The sequence below is a fragment of the Rutilus rutilus genome, assembly GCF_951802725.1.
Source record: "Rutilus rutilus genome assembly, chromosome: 25".
Taxonomy (NCBI): Eukaryota; Metazoa; Chordata; class Actinopteri; order Cypriniformes; family Leuciscidae; genus Rutilus; species Rutilus rutilus.
Genome location: NC_140229.1, coordinates 21,233,777 through 21,257,890, shown reverse-complemented (window position 1 = coordinate 21,257,890; position 24,114 = coordinate 21,233,777). Strand labels below are relative to the sequence as shown.

Here is a 24,114-nt window from a genome sequence, read left to right as displayed (position 1 = left end):
CACCTCCAGAAAACTCACCTCATCCATCAAGTCATTCTTCCTATTCATCACAGTCACCTGACATTGAGTTACATATCAAAGGACAAGGACATGTGAGTGCCACACAAATAAATGTAAGCACACCTACTGCAGAGGCAGAGCATTTTAACCCTGGCTTCGAACCAATTAAGCCAGTCATTTCACTCCCTTTGTACTCACCAATTTCGTCTGATTAGAACATGCACTGTATTTATGATTAGGACTCATAATGAAGATTTACGGTTTTCTTTCATCTGCCGTCAGATATATATGCTACAGCAGTCAGCTTCACTAAATGGCCCGACACGTGGACATTTAAGAAGGGATGGATGTTTGCTTCAGGTTATAGGCTAGGTGAGTGAAATTATATTTGTATTATCTTAGATGTGTAATTTTCTGCTCCGTCTCCAGAATGTTCGTACGCAGGGGAAAGAGTTTGCGTGCATGCGCGCAAATTTTCCCGTCAAGTTTGTTTTTATAAATCACAATTTATGCGCCGGAAGTGGCGTACGCCTCTTTCAGGGCCTGTTTTGTGTGTACGCAATGGTTATAAATGAGACCCCTGGTCATAAGCTAGTCTAAACTAGTCAATAGCTGGTCTAAGCTGGTCATTAGCAAGTTAAAGCTGGTCATCAGCTGGTCTAAACTAGTTAGTAAACAGTCTAAAGTATAGCTGCATGGTCTAAGCTAATCATTAGCTGGTCTACCAGACTACCCATTTTAATATCAGTGTCAGGTAAGAGTAAGATGCTTGTCTAGATTTTGCTGCTCACATATGTGGGTTTATCAAACAGCCACTTCTATAAACTCGTGAAGTTTACTTAAATAAGGTTTTTCATATTCACTAAATATTTAGTGAACATATTTAGTCACTTCTGTTCTCAGAAATGCTGTTTTTACATTGCTACAATGCCATCAGTGTTAGATACTAAACACTGCCCATTAAAGCAAAACTTACTAGTCATTAGTTATACACCATTAGTTATACACCAAAGATGTACACTTATTTCATCAAAGACTAAAGCAGCACCAAGGGGACTCTTCCTGCAATAATACAATTTTCAGATGACAAGCGGTCACATACACTGAATCTCAAGAATCTCTGGAGAAAAGGACAGTTTACATTATTCCAGCTTCCTCTGTTCTCCCATAATCACGTTTCAGGAAAACACTGATTAGCGTTTCTTTTTTTTGTCTGTCTTTTTTTAATCAATTTCCTACACTACTCCCGTCTGGAAGGCCTCCTCTGAAGGAGCAGACACAGCCTGTCACAGAAGAGATCTTACACATCCTATGCATGTAGGACATATCCCACAAACAGCTTATAGGTATGTATATCCCAAACAAATCCCCCTGACTGAAGGAAATGAGGCAGGTTTGACTGACAAATATTTTGCCAAAAGGTCAGATAATAATTAGTATGGGGCATTTCAGATCAAAACATAACTAATGATTATTTATTATTATTAAAAAATCAATACAAATCATGACTTCAAGACACAATTATTATTATTATTTTCCTCTGAGGAACTTGATGATCAGGTCATGGTTCCCTGAAGACTTAACCTTCCAGTGTGTCGTGATTTGCCGCTATGGCCGCCACATACACTTTCAAGGTGGAAGTGGACAGCCAGGCCTCCAACCTCTCCTGCAGGAAGGAAACCACTGACCTGACTGCGCATCTCTGTGGGTCTCTGTGTGCAATAATAATAATTGAAAAATAATTGTTGAAGTATTGGGGAGTATTCTGTGAAGGTGAACCGGTGTTTATCCTGTAAATAAAAAATAAAATAAAAAACACATGCACAAACATATATACATTTACATTTTACATTTAATCATCATTTAGCAGATGCTTTTATCCAAAGCGACTTAAATCAGGAGAACAATAGAAGCAATCAAACCAACAATAGGGCAACAATATACAAATGCTGTGACAAGTGCCAGTTAGTCTAGCACAGTACACGTAGCGTAGTTTTTTTTAAAAATAGATATATAGAATAGTGACTGTTAGTATTAATAGGTCAAGAGTTGACGAAAAAGATGCTTCTTCAGTCAATTCTTGAAAATGGCTGAGACTCATTAGCTCGGGTTGAGTTAGGTAGGTCATTTATTCGAATTAATCTTTTTCCTGAAAAAAATTCTATATTTTTCAGTTACATCTTGAATCATGTCAGTTGAGGTCTCAGAATATTTAAGATATAGAAGAGCATTGTTGCATAGAGTGATATAGTCTTGGTTACTATCGTAACCTCCGCTCTCTAACGGAGGGAAAGAGGTGTTGTGTCAAGACTGACACAAGGGGTTGTACTTGGGAGCCCTAATACTTCACCTCTGATACTTCAGAAAAGGCCAATTAGAATTGGCGAGTGGAATTTGCACACTACGGAGACCACTGAATTCAGCTGCTGCAGGGTGCTGAAGGTAAGATATGTCCAGGATTCGCCAGTCTAGGGAACTCAAATTGACAAAAAAAAAAAGCACACGTTATTGCCTCAGGGAGGCTCGCAGCTTACCTGCTCGTACCTGACAACACAAGACGAAACTGGCTCAACCCGGATATTGTGGCCCAGTAACCATTCTGCAGATTTCTGTTAGAGAGGCAGTGTTGGCTAAAGCCCAAGAGGATGCATCACTCCTCATGGACAGACAAACAGTCCCCAAAACAGACAAAGAGCTGCTCAGAGCTTCTAAAGATCTGCGTGCAGTCCAAGAAAATGCGTAAGGCGTGTACTGGACACAGCAACAATAAGGCTTAGTCTGCCTCATCTCGCTAAAGGAACTTTGGGTACGTAGGAGCTCTCTGTTGGCCTGCAAGACTACAGAGAGATCCCATGACAGAATAAGGCATGACCTAGGATGATTCAACAACCTGGCTCCTCTGAGGAACTTGATGATCATGTCATGGTTCCCTAAAGACTTAACCTTCCAGTGTGTCCAGTGTGTCAACATACACTTCCAAGGCCTCCAATCTCTCCTGCAGGAAGGAAACCACTGACTTGACTGCGCATCTCTGTGGGTCTCTGTACGCATCCCTCAGAAAACACACCAGTTATCGAACAGACTCCACTTCAAAGCATAGTCCCACCTCATGGGTCACCGCTGGTGATGGACCACTTAAGTCTTCCGAGTCCCGTCCTGTGGATAAGCCTTAGGTCATGCACTCACCTGCCTCAACAAGGTGAGAGGATCCTGGGGCTCCGTCTCCGGCCTCTGATCCCCTTGCTCCTCCTCGGCATGTCGACCTGTCAACTCCACCATGGCTCTTCCCACCCTCGGCTCCACCAGAGACCCTCGCCCTTACAGCTCCACCAGGTTCCCTCATCCCACCGACTCCACCTTAGTTAGTCGTCACCCTGCCTGCGCCACAGTCCTGTGAGCCTTCCGCTGCGTTCTGTCTCTCCACCCCTATGGCTTCAGTGGACACCTCCTTCCCCCAGCTTCGCCTTGGTCCTCGGACATTCGTCACCGCCTAGGTCTCCAGTGCCAGGCGTGTTGCTCGGTTCCCGGCTCTCCGTTGTCGCCCTGGGATTCCCTGACATCGGTTTTGTCTCCTTCAGCCTTCCCGCGGATGTCGTCGGCCACATCAACCTTGGCTCCTACCTCTATCGACTCTGTCGTCCTAACTGGGCTCTGGGTCTGTCCCATCTTGCCACTCCTCCCGTCATCGCCCCCATGGATGCTCCCACCATCTGTTCCTCCGTGGAGTCTCTGCCGGTCCTGCCTGTTATTGCCGGCCCTTCGCTTGTTTCTCTTCACCCTTCACCTACTCCTCGACCTCCTCCAAAGCCCTCACCCTCCCTCATCTCCTGTTTGTTTTTTTGTTTTGATTACAGCGCAAGGTCACGCCTTCATTGAGGGGACGTTATGTCACAAACATTCATTCTTAGTTTCATTATCATGGATTTTTGGTTTGTTTTCACTAGTTTCCTGCCACTCTTTAATTGTCATAGTGATTATTTTTGCATAGTTGTTTATTATTATTTCTTTAATTTGCCTTGTACTTAAGTTGCTGCCTGTTCACTCCTCAGTTGTTCAGTCTCTTTAATGTTGTGTTGAGTTTGTCTGCCTGTTGTTATTTCGAGTGATTGACTCGAAAATCGAGTGTGGATTATTAAAGCCATTTTACCTGATCATCATCTTCTTGTTCCTTCCTGCTACTGAGCGTGACACCCGCATGTCATTTTGCATGCATTATTGACAAAAGGGTTCATTTCTTTGCAACCACATGATTAATTTCAAACAACTTTCATAATTTATTTTGTGGCTAGTCTGTTTATTCTGGACACAGCATCATCTTGATTAGTTATCTCGGTAGAACAGGAAAGCTTTCAAGATGTTATTTGCTTTTCAGCAGACAGCCGTACAAGAGCCATTATTACAGAAGATGCCTGTCAGATTGGTTTAAAATAATAAAGTCGTCTTAATGTGGGGGAAAAGATGTTTGATGGAGCACAATGAGTCCTCTTACAACAACATAATCTGATTTGTCGTGTCCAGGACAGTCAGATGTCTGTTTTTAAGCCTATGTTCTGTTCTTTTCTTTTATCTCCCCTTTTCTGTATTCTTTTCTGGATAAATAATTGTAATTTCAGAATGTAGAACTCAAAAATAACCAATTCCAGATCACTCATCATGACTCATCGTATTTCATCAACAGTAGCATATTTGTGAAAGTCAACATCCATGACAGCTCACAAGAGGAACATGACATGCTAGGAATCGAATAAACATGAGGTCACCTTTCCTCCTGATATGTGGTCTCATGGCACACATAGTTCAAATCAATGTAATTTCACCTTCTGCCCATTTGGATCACTAATGATTATGTGGGAACTGGTGTTGTGTGTCTCTGTGGTTAACCCCATACACACCCACTCAGTCATTTGGCAACATCAGCAGCACTTTAAAATTTTTGCTACATTTTGCAACATTTTGGTAAACAGTGTGATGAAAACTTAAACACAGTCATATGTGCTTTTAAAACTGAGCAGTGGCTTTCCATTTCATTTAATGACATTTAATTTGGAAATGACTGAATCACTGCATTACACTTGAATAATCAAGCGCTTGTTGTTTGACAAAGTAATAATTCTGTAGAAATGTGTTGGACAAAGGGATATGGATCATTAATGAAGATCCAATGTGCCCTTCACCACAGTGTCACGTTTGCTTGTTTTTGTGCAACTGTGTTGGCTTGGCATAGATCTGTGTGAACTTTCTTAATGGAATTCCATGTATGCCAATATTTTTTCCTTCCTCCCGCCGTCACACTGTTTGCAATTTGTGGCCACAAATCCTGCAGATTTCCAGCATTTAGAGTGATTTGGAGCATGCATGTCAGGTTCTTTACGAAGTTCGTTAACTGAAGAGACAACACAGACTGTGATAAATCATTGTGAAGTTATATAATGCAGTGACCAGTGACAAAAATTGTATATTATCTGTAAAGTATTGTTATAGCTGAACACATGAACATATCTTTTTTTTTTTTTTTATCTGGATGATGTATATGGGTAAAACTTGTATTTATATGCAATATATAAGTTAGTTTATTTTTAGGACCAAACAGGGTCCTAGAAACAAACAGGGACATAATCAGAAACCCAGGAAAACTAAACCAATCAGTGCTGGGAAACAGGAACTAAGGGAAACACAAAAGAACATCAAAATAAGAATCCAAGACGTGACAAAATTATTATCATTAAATATTATTATTATTTATTTATTTTTCTTATTGCTATGTAAAAAAAAAAAACTAAATTAAATTAAACTGTAAAGTTTATGGTGCATACGTCATAGTACTATTTGTGGTAGTTCCTTATGCTGATTTAAATGAAAGAGTACTGCATTTTCCATTGAAGTACAGCTATTTGTAAGAGAACCTAATGAGAATGACCACTGAAACCCAAAAAATAAAAAATGCCTAAATGAATTACTATGTAAAATACTGTCGCAATGCATAATGTTCCTAAAAATAAGCTTACTTTTCTTTATTCGACAAAATATTATAAAGGCTATTATATTATATAGTAAACCGTAATCTATTAGTCTGAGATGAGCCCAAATACAAAAACATGGCAGTTTTAATACATTTGATTCTGTACTTTAATTTACATTGTCATGTTCACTGATTGGCAGAAACAGAATATCCCTTTTCTGATGGGCTTGTTTGACAGGTCTCAGCAGGTGCCCAAGCTATCAACACCAATCGTAAGAGTTCAGAGGCCCCTCAATGATCATGTTTAGGAGTTTGAGAGTTCCATGTGTCTGGTATGATTTAGGAAAGAGGGCAAGGGGGGTAATGTAACAAGAGGAGAGAAGAAACCAGCTACCTAGTCCACCAGGACACTTGAGTTCAAATGTTGAATGTCTAGCCATAAGAGAGAAACTGGGATGATATGGCGATATTCTCATTGAGATTCTAACACTCAGGTCACCCTTATTGCTGTAATCTAATGCTCACTTTGGTCTTCATCCGTGACCACAGCGTCTTTGTGGAGGGTCTGTTATGTGTGAACACATTGCGTCTGATCAATGCCCTGAACTGCGATAAAAATCTGTCACAGTGGGGCGTCTCATGTTCTTTCACCCCCGCTTTTGACACACCATTCAACATGTTGTTACATCACATCTGGGAGACCATGTGGCCCCACTTACTCACTTGACAGAACCTATCACTGGGTCAGGTTGGAGCCAGACCACCAGGCAATGACTTCTGCTCTCTCTTGACCTTGGTTGCACTTCACCTGGTCTAGATTAATGGTAAACAGAGTCCTGGGTTAGTTAGTCTCCCCCCCTGCGGGTCTTTTGTCAAAGCTGAGGCAGTGCAAGTCTTGAGAAGAGGGGGTCCTATTGTTATTGACTTCCTGCACGTCTTCTGTGGAGGGAAGAGGAAAGGGAGGTTACTGCGTGGTTTGGCAGCCACTCGCAAGAACATATCAATGGAATTAATCTGGGCGTATTTCATCAGCACATTGAAATTTCTGCAGCAAGTTGTGTCATTTCAATGCTAAAGGAACTGCATTGGTTAAACCAGTGGTTCCCAAACCTGTCCTGCCGGCACCCCAACACTGCACGTTTTCTTTGTCTCCCTAATCAAACACACCTGATTCAACTCATCAGCTCATTATCACATGGGTTAGTTGAAGTGTTGGGGTGCCGGCAGGACAGGTTTGGGAACCACTGGGTTAAACTGTGCTCAACACATACAATAGGGCCAATGACATGACATTAATTTTCCCATTTATTTATTCAAAAGTACATTAAAAATGCAACTCACATGTCTTCTATGATGAATATGTTTTTAATTTGTATATTTTGGTATTGTAACTTAGGACATCTCATTTCAGAAATGTCTGAGTGATAAAGATGTCCTGATATTGTAATGAAATAATAATAATAATAAAATAAAACTATTTTGGGTGAAGACCTGTTCACACCAACTGAAATGTTCGGCATGAAAAATCTTTCAGCTGAAGGACAGAATGAAAGTGCAGTTTAACTTTCTAGCAGTAGGTGGCACTTATGGAAAAGCAGAAATGCAGGTGTATTTGTTCATCACAATGCTGATATGGCCTATTTGTATTTTTTTTTAAATTAATATTCTTATGTTTATCTAAAAAACGATGTTTATGACCATAAGCATGACTCTTATTGGTTGGTCAGGTTTTCTTCGCAGTGTGATGGAAAAGAGATTAGATTAACTCTCTGAAAAAAAAAAAAATAAATCTGTCAAATTTAAAGGCATTTGATTGTTCATTTCACTCTGAACTCAGATGTTCATTCAAATTAAATGTTTATCACAACCGGATTTTGTACTGAATATTCGTCTTGGAGTATAATAGAGACTTCTTCTACATCAGTGTTTTTCACCATCATTTCCCTCTGATTTTAGGGATAAGTTATGGGTAGGGTTATGGGTAGGGTTTACTCAGGGATTCGGTTAGGGTTAGGTTTAGGGGTAGGGATATGGATCATTTTTGGACAGAAACGTTGTTCCAGAATCAACAAAATACTGTTTGTTCAATAGTTGACCCAGGAACATGCCTTACTTGGCAAAATCACAGTGACTATACCCTTATATAGTGCACTTTTCGAGGTGACAGCCATTTGTAGTGGTGTCTGAAACCAAGTGGACATTATCGAGTGCACTCATTCAATCCCACAATGCACCTCAGTAACGAGTGTAAAACAGATAGTCGCTAGCCATGCACCGTGAGCATCACACCAAATGAATTCCTGTATCTCACCAAAATATGACGCCCTCAGCACTCAGTTTCCCAATTTGTTCACTGGTTTTCATTCACTTATTCAGCGAACTATGATAGTGGAGTAATGTAAGGAATAGTGAATGAAGGTAAATATACAGCCAATATGCTGATAGCAATTTACCTGAATAATAACACCCTGTTTAAAGTTGTCATGAAACGGAAGTTGTGATAAAATCTAGGAAGGGACTTTTCCGTCGACAATTGATTGAATGTTTTTTGGTTTGCTATTGGTCATCACATGTGAGTGACAGGTTGTTCCGCCCTCGGTTCAGTAAATACGTCATCAAGAGATGTCACTGAAGGGGAATAATAAATCATTTATAATGCTGCGTACTTGCGTAGAATGTTTCTTCCCTAAAGGCACAATATTACAATATTATTAAATATCAAACGCACAAAATGAATGTTTCTCTTAGCATTTATTTTGACTTTTGTGTTATTATGACACTGCGACTGCAGAGGTCAAAGCATGAGAGTGAGGTCGCAAGTTTTAATGCCTCACTCTGCAAATAGCTATATCACTCACTGTCTGCCCATACACAAAAGAAATATATTTGAAATATATTTTCAAGATATATTTTGGAATATATGCAAATATTTTAAATTGGCCCAATAAATATATTTCATACTTATATTTCAGATATTTTTGTTATATTTCAGAATATATTTCAATGTATTTGGAATATATGCCACATATATTTTTGACACTTTTGGGGACCCATACAGAAAAAAATACAATGAAATATATTCTGAAATATAACAAAAATATATGAAATATAAGTATGAAATATATTTATTGGGCCAATTTCAAATATTTGCATATATTCCAAAATATATCCTGAAAATATATTTCAAATATATTTCTTTTGTGTATGGGTGATTCCCTCTTCCTCACAAACACTGACAGATTCCAGCTCTTCAGATTGCATCAGTGTTATTGTTGTTCCATCAAGCCTCGATGATTGTTCTTGCATGTTTTCGAAAGCTAAAGACAGAGCTTCCTCTAATTGTCTCAACTTGAACAGATGACATATGAAATGCTTTAAAAAAAAATTCAAGCCTGTTATGCTTGGTCTCATTTTACACATATAGTGAGCTTCTGGGAGCACATGGCATTGGCTAGATAGCCTTGGTTTTGTTTATGAACTACGAGGAATGTGTCCTTGACTTTCTATAATAAAGTGATTGCGAAGCGACACTGTTAATTTGCAGTTAAGTTTTTTTTCCTGCATGATTTTGCATGTTGTTTGCACCATATAGATCTATAACTTTGATTTTTGCAAACAATGTCTATTTTATTGTATTATTTAAGCAGTGAAGCAATTTAATAAAAAAGAGCACACACAAAAACATTATTTCAAACTACTCAATACGGCTTTTTTTTTTTTTTTTAAGAATGTAATTATTTTTATACCTTTTTTCTTCATTATTATATCAGGACATTTGTATCACTCTGGCCTTTTGACTTTATGCCCCCCAAAAACTGTCAAAATTATTTGAAGTCAGAAATTAAAAACATGCTAATCACATAAGAGGAGCATATGTCATTGTAAGACTGAATTACATTTTTAATGTATTTCTGAATAAATTATTAGATCCGGATCTTTGCGCCGATGGTAATATTGTCTTTCAGCCTCTTTATAGATCTTCTAAATGAGATTAGTCTACATGCAGCTCACTTATGATGTTGAACAAGGAAAACGCTTTTGAAAAAGCTGCCCATCATCTGCATCTGCTGTCCCCTCCGCTCATAACTAATCCACAAGAGTTTTTGTAGCATGGAGCGACATAGCATGCCATTATGGGCCACTGCACACTTACCTAAGCTGCTGATGTATCTGATGTGCCTGATGTGCACAGTCAGGGAATGAGCCGCCTGTATGGCAAGCCGTTTTAGCTTAAAATGTTCACAGCGTTACTTGTCATAATTGCATTTTTACCAGTAAGAATTAAATTAGAGAGCTGTCTAATTCAATTCTTACTATTAACAATTATTATTAAAGAGCTCTCAAATTCAATTGTTACTAGTAAGAATTGAATTAGAGACCTCTCTAATTGAATTAGTGTCACGTGCTTGTTTGGGCTTTAAGTTTGTGTTTTGATTGGTTCCTGGGGCATGTTCAAGTTCAAAACGGTGCGCAACGTTTTGCTACGGTTTCCGGATTGAACGTCATGTTTCCTGGAAACGGCGTGCACCGGTGTGCAACGGGGTTTGAGATACGTTTTCTCTTGTTTGGTGGGTGTGTCAGAACTGCAGTCCAATCAGCAGCAACATGTATATAAAGCACGTGGTATTAAAGTGAACTCGCACAATGGGTTCAAGGAAAGTAATTTACAAATGTGTTCGATGCAGCTCGGTATACGCAACAACTGAGGATATTAGAAGACATGTTTGTCGAAAGTTTTATTGTAAAAAATATAGGATATCAACATAATGATGTAGTTGTTTATATTTTTAGCTTCATTGCAAGTGTATTGGTATAGAAATAAACAATGGTAATTAAGTGCTTTTCCTAAAAATGAGAAAGAAAATACAGGGTATTAAAACAGTATGAACTACAAATAAAGTCAGTATGTGAGGCTAAATAGATGTGTTTTAGTCTGAATTAGGTAAGATGTGTGCTTCCATTTCAGTTTCAGCAATCCCTTCACTCGATTGGGATGTTCTCTTTTGTTCTGGGCGGCAAGTGCAGTAACTGTAACATCGGGCATATTTTGTAGTATTAAACACATATTTAAACCGACTTCATCAGGATCAGAAAATTCAAGCCGTTGGTGTGGATGTCGCCATCTTTTGTCGCTTTGCTGAACGTTCTTCCATTTATTTTGCATCTTGCATCTACCTCTTGTCGTTTTCTCATATATTCTTACTCCTTCTCCAAATCTTGATCGATACCTTCATTGATTTCTTGCCGTAATTCAGTGGAAATAATTGTGCTCATGACTCTTGTGAATACCTTCCTTACGTATTTATTGTGGAACAATAGTTTTAAAAAGGCAATATTTTTCTTATGTCCCTTCATATAAAGTTTAAATTAATTTTTGAAGCATAAAGGAAAGATTTTTGATCAATTCTTTTTTTCTAATATTATTGTACATTTTAGAAGCTATCGATTGCAATTTGTTTCAACTCGATAGCTATTATGGTTGCCGAGAAATTTGCAAAAAACGGAATTTTTTCAGGAATTTCCAGGAAATCCAAAATCTTTTCCTGGATTTTTTTGTGCGTTCCCGAGATTAGACCTTCCTTAACATAATGCCGAAAACCCGAAGTCTCTAGGTGGTCTGGTTGAGGAGTAGATAGAAGTGCAAGATTGGTGCGCACAGACAGAACAGAAATCATGAGTTAACAATCGCAATTTTGTCCGGTGGAAAATTGGGCGAAAAAGCATGCAAACCGATTGCCTTAAAAAAAAAACACAAAGTGAAATAGGATTGGTATGTGGTACTGACAAATGCTTAGTTAGGATAGTTCACTTGCACAAGAGTTAGTAACTAAAAAATAACTGTAGAGAGTACTTGATCATTTACTTTAAATAAAGTATAATTGTTGTTGTGTTTTGCATGCTGAATGTTGAAGTCTGTGTGACTCCAGTGATCAATTGCAAGATGGACCACAAATATAGAGGGATTACATAAAAGTTTCACAAGGTGTTTAGGACATAAGTGTTAGCAACACAATTATAAAAGATCATTAATTGACATGAAATATTGTTAGGTTATACATCATTAATTCATTCATACATTGTATACATCATTAATTCATTCATACATTATATAAAAATGTATAAATAAATATAATGTGACGAGTTGCCAGCAGCACATCAGGCGTCGCCCCTGGCAATACACACAAACCAGCTGGAGTAATCACCAAGCCCAGCTGATGGCATTCAGCCAATCTCCTAGAGAGAGATATAAACGCCAGTGGAGAAAGAAGAGGTAGAGATTATTCTCTCAACTGAGACTTATGCTTGTGCTTTTGTTTATTTGCAAGAGAGTGACTAACAGGAGGTTGGTGTTAGGGACTCTATGCCAGCAGACCTCCTCACTGACTGAACACTGTCTGCTCAGTGGACTTTCACCCTCACTCACCCAGACCACGGAAACACTAAAAGAAGCACTACTTTATGGAGACACGGACCTGAGGATTACAGTCAAGCATCCACTGGTCTACTTTCCTCATATTTGCTCACTTGTAAATAAATAAACTCTCTGGGTTGAACTCACTTCCTTGTGTCTGTTCTCCTTTTACCACTCAGGAACCATAATGGTGACTAAAACATTTTAGGAAAATCAACATCAATTTATAAAGTCAGCTTATGTGATGTTCTCTCAATTTTCAGTTGTGTTGACAATTCAACATTCAAGATGACTTTGGGAAATGAGTGAATGCAAACAGAGAAAAATAACTGCAGAAGTGGAGGAAATTAGTGAAAAGTCCATTAAGTTTTTCCCAAACTCAAACCAATCAATTAATTTTTACTTGGGTTTTCTTGAGTAAACAAAGCATAGTATGTGAATAGTACAGATTACTAGATTTTTACAATTACTTTAAGACATTAAGTAAAGAACTAAAAAGTGTTGGATTTTACAGTGTAAATCTAACAAGAAAAATAATAAAAGAATGCCTGTTTTCCCATTCATTTAAAAAATAATAATTTGTATAGGGTCTAATGACCCATGGTGTGTAACAGTGTAAGTATATTTTTTCTGCACAACAAAAATGTAATCTTTGATGACTGCAAAAGTGCAATTTACCTTCAAATCACCTTTATTCCACACAGTGGCAATGTCTGATACAAAATGATGAAGTGACATTTCCCTCATAGTCACCGCAGGCAGAAAACAAAAGAATAGGAAGTATCATCAGCAAAACTTGAAATGGCTCAGTGATTTACTGCAGAGCAAGTACTGAACGCAATCAAATATTAGTGTCACTGTCACTTGGTGGTGGATCTGGTGAAGAAGCTGTCAGCGATCAAAATTTGATTTTGAAGATGTTTAAAGGGGTGGTAAAATGCCCTTTTCACAAGATGTAAAATATATCTATGATGTCCCCAGAGTGTGTGTGTGAAGTTTTAGCGCAAAATTCCCCACAGATATTTTTATATAGCAAGTTAAAGTTGTCACTTTTTGAGGGTTTGCAAAAACGCACTGTTTTGTGCCTGGCCCTTTAAATGCAAATGAGCTCCTGCAGAGGGCGGGGTTTCAAGAGCTCGTGTGTGTTAGCAGCTGCTATTACCTCACGCAGACACACTAAAATGACAGAAACTGTTCTGCCTTGAATGTTAAAACGGAGTCAGACAAAGATGGAGAGACTCAAGAAGAAGTGACAACATGTAGAACGCAACAGGACGTCTCTGAATGGTTAGTTGATGAATTTATGTTGCTGATGTGGAGTTAACTATCTTCAATTAAGATATTCTGTCATGATAAATCTATAAATCGCTCATATAGGAACTGTTGTGAGATGCACACGGAGTGACTTTCAATTGCATGTGAAAAGATGGATGCTAAAGTTTGAGCTGACTCACAAATGTACTCTTATACAACAACTTTTCCTCTTCTCAACATGGACTGCGTGTTCCCGGGGGCGGGGTTTATGTAAATTCTAGGGTTAGTGATGTCACTAACCCGAGAGGAATGTGGTGTAGTCCCAACCAGCTGTTTGTTGTAGTCCTTTTCTTTAAAATCAAATATCTTCCTTTGCTTTGAACTTTGAGTATTGTAACTTTGCAGATGTTGTTTATGCTCAAACAGCAACATTACACACTAACTAAAGTTAGAAAAGTGAAATCATAATCAACCACCCCTTTAAAATTAGTTTTGAGAATATGTTGGAGATTGCGAATATGAGCCAGATGCTGAATGTACTGGGAAATGAGCTCTGATGATAACAGTATGATGGTATAAAACATCTGCTCAAACTAATCCCTTCCAAGCTCCAAAAGATAACAAATTATGCTTTATTTTATTCTTCTGTAATTGTTACTCTAATATCAGGAGAGTTTTATATTATTGCGTCAGGTAAAGATCCATCCATGTTAGTTGTAGATCCGGGTCGCTAAAGACCTGAATATGTGATAATAATTGGCGAAACCCATGCATTTAAAGCTTAAGCTATGGCAAATAGCAGTGGGCAGCAGTGTTTGGGGTAGGAGAATCTCTCAGCATGTGGGTGTGTTGTCTTAAAGAGTGGCGCTGGCTAAAGGCTCACATGAGGATCTTTATGGCTAATGCATGAGCCAGGAAATGGCTCCAATATGGGCTGGAGTGGAGGTCTTCACAGCTGACCTTTCTGGAATGATTTAAAGCTCCTGTCAGCGCAGCTCAAGCTGTTCGATGTGTGAAAATCCTGCAAGCGAATGTTTATTTCTCTTTTTAAGGCCTGTTAATTGGTTTCTCTACTTCCATTATTGAAATGATCTGTTTTCTTTGATGTGAGCAGCAGGAGCTAGAAACTAAATAAAGAAAAACGTAAACTTTTCATTGAGAGTTATTACAGCAATTATCATTGATTTACTCGTCTGCATTTGCGTTTCAAGTTTCAACATAGGCTCATCACCAGTTATGATACTCTCATTACTCTGTAATGAGCATAGTGAATGAAATACTGATGTTTTAGATGAGCCGTTCATGTTCTAGTCAATATGGGTGTTTCTTCAGCTGTTTGGCATGGGCTTGTGCACGTTTATAAATAGACTAATCTTCCTAAAAATACATTTTACACTCCACTAGTTTATTTAATCTGTCCAACAGTGTATACATGCATCTGTCATTTTTTTCCTGGAAGTCATTTCCACCACAGTGTAATTTCCATCACATGCGAAATAACGTCTTTTACAGTATTAACAATATTTTGTGGTGGAAATTACTGTTGTTATATTGAAATGAGTTATATTCATTTTATTTTGTTTGGTTATTCAAGTTGAATACATTAACAATTCATATTTTTATATTTTTCATATAAGACAAATAATAAAATTGACATTAAATACATGATTTTGAAATGAAGGAAAAATACATGATTTTGATATGAATATATATATATATATATAATGTCATTTTAATGCAACTAATGCTAGTTTTTTTATGTTAATCTGTCTATAGTGTGATAGCTCAGAGTCAGCATATAGGAAACATAGAGCATTATCATCTTGTAAAGGTCTTCATGCTTCGTCTTCTTGGATAACCCACAAATATGTTACCAAAATGGTCAGGGAGGCAAGGCATTTGGATGTGACTGTTTATTCAGGACCTTGTTTACACAGGACATATTTCAATACCTTTTGGGGATAGTTCCTCAAGGGGATTGTGGAGATGCAACCTCTGAATCATCCAACCTCTCCTTTCCTCTCAGTTACTTTCTGTCTCACTCACAGACTTTGGCTAAATCAGATTAGGCTGTAAAACCCGTCATCAGAGCAGTCTGCAGCGCACAGGAATCATGCTGTCCCATTACTGCAGAACAAGCTAAACAAAACGTCCCTGAAAGGCCCATCCTTCGTCTGAACAGTCTGCAATCATCAAAACTATCATCATCGATAATGAGTGCAGCTGGAAGTGGAATAGTTTAATAGTATACATGTCTGTAGTTCTCACACAACTGCTGTAGATATCAGTTACACTGTCGGCCACGAGGGGCAAAGGCCGAGCTTTCTGCCCACTGTGGGAACACATGTGTGAGATGTGCATTGCTTCTTATTTGTCCTTCCTCTTCCTGTCTCTTTTTTTCATCAATTCTGAGAAGAAGAAAAAAAACAGACTGATTCTGCTGGTCTAGTTTAAATTGGTTGTGCTGTTGTCCTATCAACAGTTTAGCTGGTGGCCTTCTAAAACAGACCAGCTGTGCTGGGAGAACAGCTAATTGAATTAGGGTAACATTTATTTTATTTTATTTTATTTTATTTTATTTTATTCAGCAGCAAAGTTAAATGTGATGGAACTGGCGTGTTCCATCAATGGAGTTCAGTTTAAAAATAGCAAGTGTTTAGTCTGCCATCTAGTGGCCGCTAATGTTTTTACACAGCAGGCCGTTTAGTGTCTGCTTCATTTCGAGCAAAACCAGCTGCTTAACCACAGGACAAGCAGCTTAACATAATGTTAACAGTGTACATTTGTTGGCACAGTATGTTTTCTTTGTTTATTTTATAACATAAAATATACTGGCCTGAACCTTGTGTTCTGGCTGGGGTCTCAGGTGTTGTTTTAATAGCTCAAAAACATAGGCCTACTTGAAGGTACTATGTAAGTTTTGTTAAAAAAATGAGTCAATACATCATAAATCCTTCTTCCAAAACATGTTTTGTCTTACACTGATTCACTGTGGTAAGCCTATACGTGATTATGTTTTAGAACGGGCAGGATGCTTTGCTTTTCGCAGGAAATTGTGTTGGCTACGTCACTCGTCTGTGCGTGTCTTGTCATATCCAGAAAAGTTCCTACAGTTACTTGACGCATTGGGAGTAGCATAGTTAGGTTAGTTGTCACAACCAGAGGTCGCGTTAACCGAAAATTCTCAGTTATTGACGATTTTTTTTTTGCAGTGACATGAGAAATCTGACAGATATTACACTGAGGGTGAGGTGTTTTAACTATGTAATTCTCACCCCTGTCCACTGGCGAGTGCGCTCTTGCTGACTATCAAGTTAATGGTCAACGAATGGCTTTTCTGAGTTACTTGTGTTACAAGCTGTTTTATTGACGTCTTTCTGCGGTTGAAACACTGATCGACCGATTACATGAGAGACATGATACAGATTTCGGTAAGTTGGACTGTACTTTTCAACATTTTCTGATGTTGATTCAAGTTTATTTCGTTCTGTAACAGTAAAGAGAAAGAGATGATTGCGTTCACTAGCGCTTCACTTCGCTTGAACTGAGGCACTACAGTGATCTCTCTCACCACATTAAATTTTATTTATTGTTTGAATTTTTTGATAAAATGGACAGAATTTGAGGAAAGCTTAGACTTTGTTTCATATTAAAAGTAACAAAGCACAAAGCATATTGCGATTTATTGGACAAACATTCATGATGAAACCTGAAAAGCGACTGAAAACGTATAGGTTTCGACTGTAACCTCTGTTCCTTGAGAACAGGGAATGAGACACGTCGATTGTGGGAACGCCTTAGGCATGACAGGTGTCTGAAATTACTGTCAAATCACGGCAATCCTATTGACCGGCGACAGCCCATGAATCATTAACGTGCGACCTGGAAGTTTACAAGGGTGCCTTGCAAACATGATAATCACCTTTTCGTCTGAAGGGACTGTTTGGTAGGCAGGCCCCTAGGCATGGCGAAAAGACGCAGTGTCTAGTTCCCTGTTCTCAGGGAACAGAGGTTACAGTCGTAACCTAGACGTTCCCTTTCGAAACCACAGCTTCAAATTTAGAAGGGGTCCCTTCTAGGGAATGTGGCTAGGGAACCCGAAGGAGCCCCAGCCAATCACTATTCAGGGGAACATACTCACACGAAATGCCACCAGGAAGGCCTGACCTGGCGTCACTTATATTGGACACTCCAGCCTGGCCAACTTCCTGTCTGTCTGAAGACAGAGCCTCTAGACACTTGCCTTTATGTAAGGCATCCAACCCGAGGGACTGCGAAGCTGACAGTGAACCACTCGGCCCAGATCTCAGAGATGGGGTATCCCGGAGAGCATGACTCAGCATAGCGCTTACAACCCTTGCCAGCGAGGGGAGTGTCTCTGCTCGATCCACGGATCTACCCAAAGGCCTAAGGGCTGATCTAACTGGGAGGCCTCACAAGCGGCTTACGACTGTCTGACCAGACTCAGGAGGCCGAGTACTCATAGTGACCCTCAATGAGGGGAGCACATGGTCTGCCTGGTAGGCAAACCAGGCTGTAGGCTAGATAAAAGAGGTTCCGAAAGGGAACCAGTAGCAGAAAATTACCATTAGTCATGCTAGGGCGCAAGCTTGCCTGAACCCAGCGTCGCTGGGAAACCACTTACAAGGAGGCCTGGTAAGGCCTACTACCTGATAACCAGAGGGCTGGCTACCTAGTGCCCATATTTGGGAACTCGCCTTTAGGGAGGCCTAGTGAGGCCTACTTCCTGGCAGCCAGTAAAGCTAGCTATGCAGTTGCCCATCCTTGGGACTTCGCCTTCAGAGAGTCCTGATGAGGCCTACTACCTGCCTTCAGGGAGGCCTGGAGAGGCCTACTACCTGATAGCTAGCTAAAAACTGGTTATTGCTATGAACCCCGATTCCGGGTTTCAGTCCCAGGGCGGCCTACTAAGACCTGCCAGTCTCGGAGCGGATTGTTAAAGCCAATTGCCTGAAAGTTTTCTTTAGGTAAGAAACTGACTGCCATGGCCAGTAAGGTTGGGGACCGAGCTACATGGTGGCCTGATAAGGCCAACCGCCTGACAGTGGTCAGTCCTATTCGGCTGATCATAATCGGGGCTCGCCTCCAGAGAGGCCCACTGAAGCCAATTGGTTGGCCAGCGAATTAACAGTCGAACACCCCATGATGGGGCTCAAGGTCAGAGTGGCCTTGCTAAGGTCAATGCCTGACCATCAACACCACTTTTTGTATACCCCGTCACTCAAGACTCACTTAGAAGATTTGAGAGGCCTACTAGACTCAGCGATTTCAGGCCCAAACATAAATGATCACATTCATCTAATCTTTCCTAACGATCCGCTAGCTACCCGCCCCATAAGCATGTCGTCAAAAAAACGCGTCTCTGTAGGCAGCCTAGGCTCTGAGATCTGCACACAACTGAAACCAACTGTTTTTGTGTGCAGATCTCAGAGCCTAGGCTGCCTACAGAGACGCGTTTTGACGGCATACTTATGGGGCGGGCAGCTAGCGGATCGTTTGGAAAGATTAGATGAATGTGATCATTTATGTTTGGGCCTGAAATCGCTGATACAACCTTTAACTCTCCGCTGATAACATATTTCATATGAATGAGCGGCGGCCTCAAATGCTCTCACCATGAGAGGAAGCCTAAGCTATAAACATAGTTTTACAACTAGAATGAGCAGTGGCACACCTTGCTTTATCTTACATATGACAACAAGGGAAGCCATCACATACTCACAAAAGAAGCCCATACAACTGGTTCTTCTCTCTGTCATTCTAGCCACCTAACAGGGGAACTTCAGGGGCCTAATAACCAAAAATGTTTACCTTACCTTATGACATTGACATTGGCATGACCCCATAACTTTATACAGGGAAAGAGGTCTGTAGAGACATACATTTTAGTGTTAGTTGCACACAAAAATTACTCTTAAAGAAGACCAACTCAGCTCAACTGTGGCATGCAAAGTGAAGACTCACCAGACAGTTCTTTATGAACATGGGGTCTACCACCTTTACATGCCTGAAAGAAGCACTCTCACTAACCAAGCCGAGGCGGGCCACCAGAACATTGTTCTCACCAGCCTCAGGCCTGATGTAAGAAGCACCTGAGGAGTCTGGGAAGAGAGGAGAGGGCAAGATATAATCACGCCCTCAGGGGGGCCACCACCTACACATCAGCATACACGCTCCCGATAAATTATTTGTTATTAAAGCATTAACATTCACAAACCACTGTTAATTTAACAAAAAACAAGCAGGCTACTGCGTGCATGGTTTGGCATGACTGAATGCGCGCAAAGTGCAGCCGCGGCATGCTCTGTATGGCCATCACACTGAGCTGCCGCCAAACATTCAGCCCCTCTTGTCAGACCTTGCCTTTCTACTGGCCAATGTGCCTTTAGAACAGGTGTCCAGGCATGTTGTTGTTAAAACAGATGCGCTGTGTGCAATGGGCGTGCCGCTTCGGGCTCCTGGACGGGACCCTGACTGCACTGGCATTCCAATTGCCTGGAGTTGCTGGCAGTGCTGTTCACCCTGTGCCGATTTCGACAGTTGCTTCAAGGAAAGCACGTGTTGGTCAGTACAGACAACACTGCAACTGTTATGTAAATCAACAGGCAAGGCAGGGTACGCTCATGTCGCATGTCACAACTCGCCCGCCAACTCCTCGCCCGCCAACTCCTCCTCTGGAGTCAGCAATGGCTCAAGTCGCTGCGTGCTGTTCACATCTCAGGCACGTGGCCGACGTGCTCTCAGGACAGCTCATGTTCCAATGCAGGAGAATGGAGACTCCAAGAGGTCCAGCTGATCTGGAGTCGATTTGGGGACGGGTCCCTCGGCATGGATGCACTGTCACACAGCTGGCCCTGGGCCCTACGCAAGGATGAGGAGCAGAACTTGATGGTTGTGCCCTACTGGTCCACCCAGACCTGTTTTTCGGACCTGATGCTCCTCATGATAGCCCCTCCCTGGCGGATTCCTCTGAGGAACGACCTGCTTTCTCAGGGACAGGGCACCCTATGGCAGTCGCGTCCAGACCTCTGGAACCTCTACGTGTGGTCTCTGGATGGGACGTGGAGGACTTAATTGGCGGTGGTAGACACTATCTCTCAAGCTAGATCCCCCTCTACCAGGCGCACTTATGCTTATGTGGAAGACCCCAAATGCCCGATCACCTCTGAGCTTTCCTACTTGCAAGAGAGGTTGGAGCAGAGGCTGTCCCCCTCCACCTTGAATGTATAGGTTGTCACCATCGCAGCACATCACGATGCAGTTGATGACATGTCACTTGGAAAACATGACCTGGTCATCAGGTTACTGAGAGGCTCCAGGAGGTTAAATCCTCCCAGACCGTGCCTCATCTCGTATACGTTGAACATGCTGGCTGAATGGGTTACTAATATAACCCCCGTTCCCTGAAGGAGGAAATGGAGATGTTACGTCTCTCCTGCCACAGCCCTGAACCACCGCAGAATGGCCGGGATCCCTGTGTCGGCTCCTCAGCAAAACATGAATGAGAACTCTGGGTAGGAATGGCTCGGCATGAAAATCTCATTTGCCCAATGTCCATTGGCTCGTTTAGTTACCACTCGAAGGCGATTGGGCTCCCAGGCGGGACCCCGATACGTCAGTCGACGTAACGTCTATGTTCCCTCCTTCAGGGAAAGGGGGTTACATTAGTAACCTAGACCTTTACACCTGAAGTATCATGTCGATACTATAAGTCATAGGAACATATTTAAAAATTGAAGGGAAAACAAGGGGTAATTTTAAAACATCCAAACATGAAAATAACCACAATCTATTTAATTCCACTGTAATAATAACTATATTATGATGCAATAAAATTGTATATGATGGACAAAAAAATACACTGAGAGATTCTTCAGAATATCTTTCAAATATCTTCTTTTATGTTCCACAGAAGAAAGAAAGCCATACAGATTTGGAACAATATGAGGGAATAAATGGTGACAGCATTTTCATGTTTGGGTGAGCTATAAACAAAGAATATTCATTTCAATAAAATTGAGTAAATAAGTATGTTAGAGGTCTCAAAATTCTCACTCTTTTTTGTAACTTGATGAGAAGAAAAAGATCAGGGCAAAGATGAAAGCTTTGAGAGCAAAAAACAGATTTGATCCATTAATTAATCTCTTTCTGTGAGGATGAATTGCCCCGTTGAAGTGCAGCACTTCTTTCATTATTTGATCTAGAGCACAAAGGTGTCTGTATGGGGTTTAGAGCCGAGCAACAGTATAAAGCATAAGATCTTTTCAATTCACCTACATCGAGTCTAACAATCGAGTAATGTGGCGAAATAGTGAATGCACTGATCTGATTATATTACCCATGTCTCATAGTTAAAAAACATTTTGTTATAACCATGCAATTTCATTTGCCCAGAGTGGAAATTATGACATGTTTTTTAAAATAAATAAATAAATAATCTATCATAGAAATCACTTCAAAGAAAGATATCTTTATAATTAAAATATATAATTTCTATTTAATAATTTGTACTATGGCCAGTGCACATTAATGTAGGCTACTTCATGATTTCCTGTGTCTGTAATTGAAGTTGCATTTTAACATCAACCCATTTTTGAATTGTTTTTCATTAAATATTTGTCTCACTGCTTTCTGTTTGGCAGGTGAAATGAGCAAATAGTAATGAACGACTGCTCAAATTTGTCTTTATATAAAAAATAAAAATAAAAATGTCCAGGCTTGTGATGGAAAATTTTGAAATTCACAATGAAATAATAGCCAGTGCTATTACCAAACTTTAGACAAAATGAAAAAGTACTAAGGGACAGAATTTTGAATAAACAATGAAAATGAAAATCTACAAATGACAATCCAATGAAAACTCGTTTATATTATTCATAATAAACAAAAGAGACTTATAATGCAAACAAAATAGTTTACAAACAAAACACAACAAATGACAATTATTTGATAAATATTAAAATATTATAAAATATTAAATAAAAGTAAATGGTTGATCAATACTTCAACATCTAGTATGTCATGCTAATACCACTTTTTACTTTCCTTCTTTCCGCACATTTGCTAAATTAGCATTTTAATAAAAGCTTCTCAAAGACGTGGATAATTACGGTTGAGGCTTGATATTTCTCACTCAGTTTTGTAAGTTAACAATAAATAGGTGGGGGCAAAGATGAAAGCTGCGAGAGCAAAAAGCAGAGATTTGATCCATTAATTCATCTCTTTCTGTGAGGATGAATTGCCCCGTTGAAGTGCAGGAGCTCTTTCATTATTTGATCTGGAACACAAAAGGTTGAGAGCCCAGACCAATGGTATAAAGCAGCATCTCCAAACAAGATCTTTTCAATTCACTTACACGCTCAACAGCAGAGAAGTGCGGCGAAATAGTAGATGCATTGATTTGATTATATTCAGTTCAAAACACCGCTCCTACATAAGAAAGAGGTCCTTCAAATGAACCCACACTGCAAAGAGGAACAGTCCTAAATAAGGGAGGTTTTATTCAAGAACAAAACATCTTTAGGGCTTTTAGACCAACAAGGCATTCAGATTTCAGTCGGTTTCAAATTTTGCTTACAGTTTCTTAATAGCGAATTGGTTTTCAGAAATGAATGTCTCTCTCTCTGACAATGGACTGACCGTCGTGGTGGTCTGACATTATTTAGATTAAATTTTGGTCAGAGAAACAAAAATGTTGAAAAAGTACCTGATAATTATAGACATCTTGCTATATATATGTCTATTAGGCCACAATGACAGCTGACCAGCAGGTGGGTTTACAATATTATTACATTAGATTTCAAGAAATAAATACAGTAATTCTACACAATAAAATATAAAATACATGAATTTGGACAATTCATAGTTTAATTTCTAAGTTAGAAACACAAAAAGAGACACACAGGTTCATAAAACCACATATCCAATACATTGAAAAATAATAATAACCAGAGCACTAATACTTTGTCACATTCTGTCCTGGCATGAAAATCCTGAGATTATGAGCTTTAAACACAATAATTGAATATTAATAACATACAAGTGTGTGCTTCTACTAACGTTCACAGGGTTTGGATCAATAATATTTTTATTTTAAAGAAATGGAATACTTTTATTATTGTATTCAGCAAGGATGCATTCCATTGGTCAAAAGTTACAGTAAACACATTTATAACGTTTAATATTAAATTAAAACATTAATTGTTCAAATACATTTCTATTTTAAATAAACACTTTGACCTGTCTATTGATTAAAAAACGTCATGAAAAAAAGTATCATGATTTGCACAAAAATATGAAACAGCAGAACTGGTTTCAGCATTGATAATAATATTGTTTCTTGAGCCATAAAATGGAGTAATGATTTAATCAAAGGTATAAATTACATTTTAAAATATATTACAATGGAAAATATATATACAATATATATATACTCTATTTTTGGTCAAATAAATGTAGCTTGGTGACT

At 39.5% G+C, this 24,114-nt stretch overlaps 1 long non-coding RNA gene across 1 annotated transcript; it reads left to right on the top strand.

The window, feature by feature from the left end:
- LOC311284707 lies at positions 1–1,391 on the top strand. Its single transcript, XR_014626266.1, has 3 exons — positions 1–113; positions 283–372; positions 1,258–1,391. It is a non-coding gene; the product is annotated as an uncharacterized lncRNA (long non-coding RNA).
- The last annotated feature ends 22,723 nt before the right edge of the window (positions 1,392–24,114 follow it).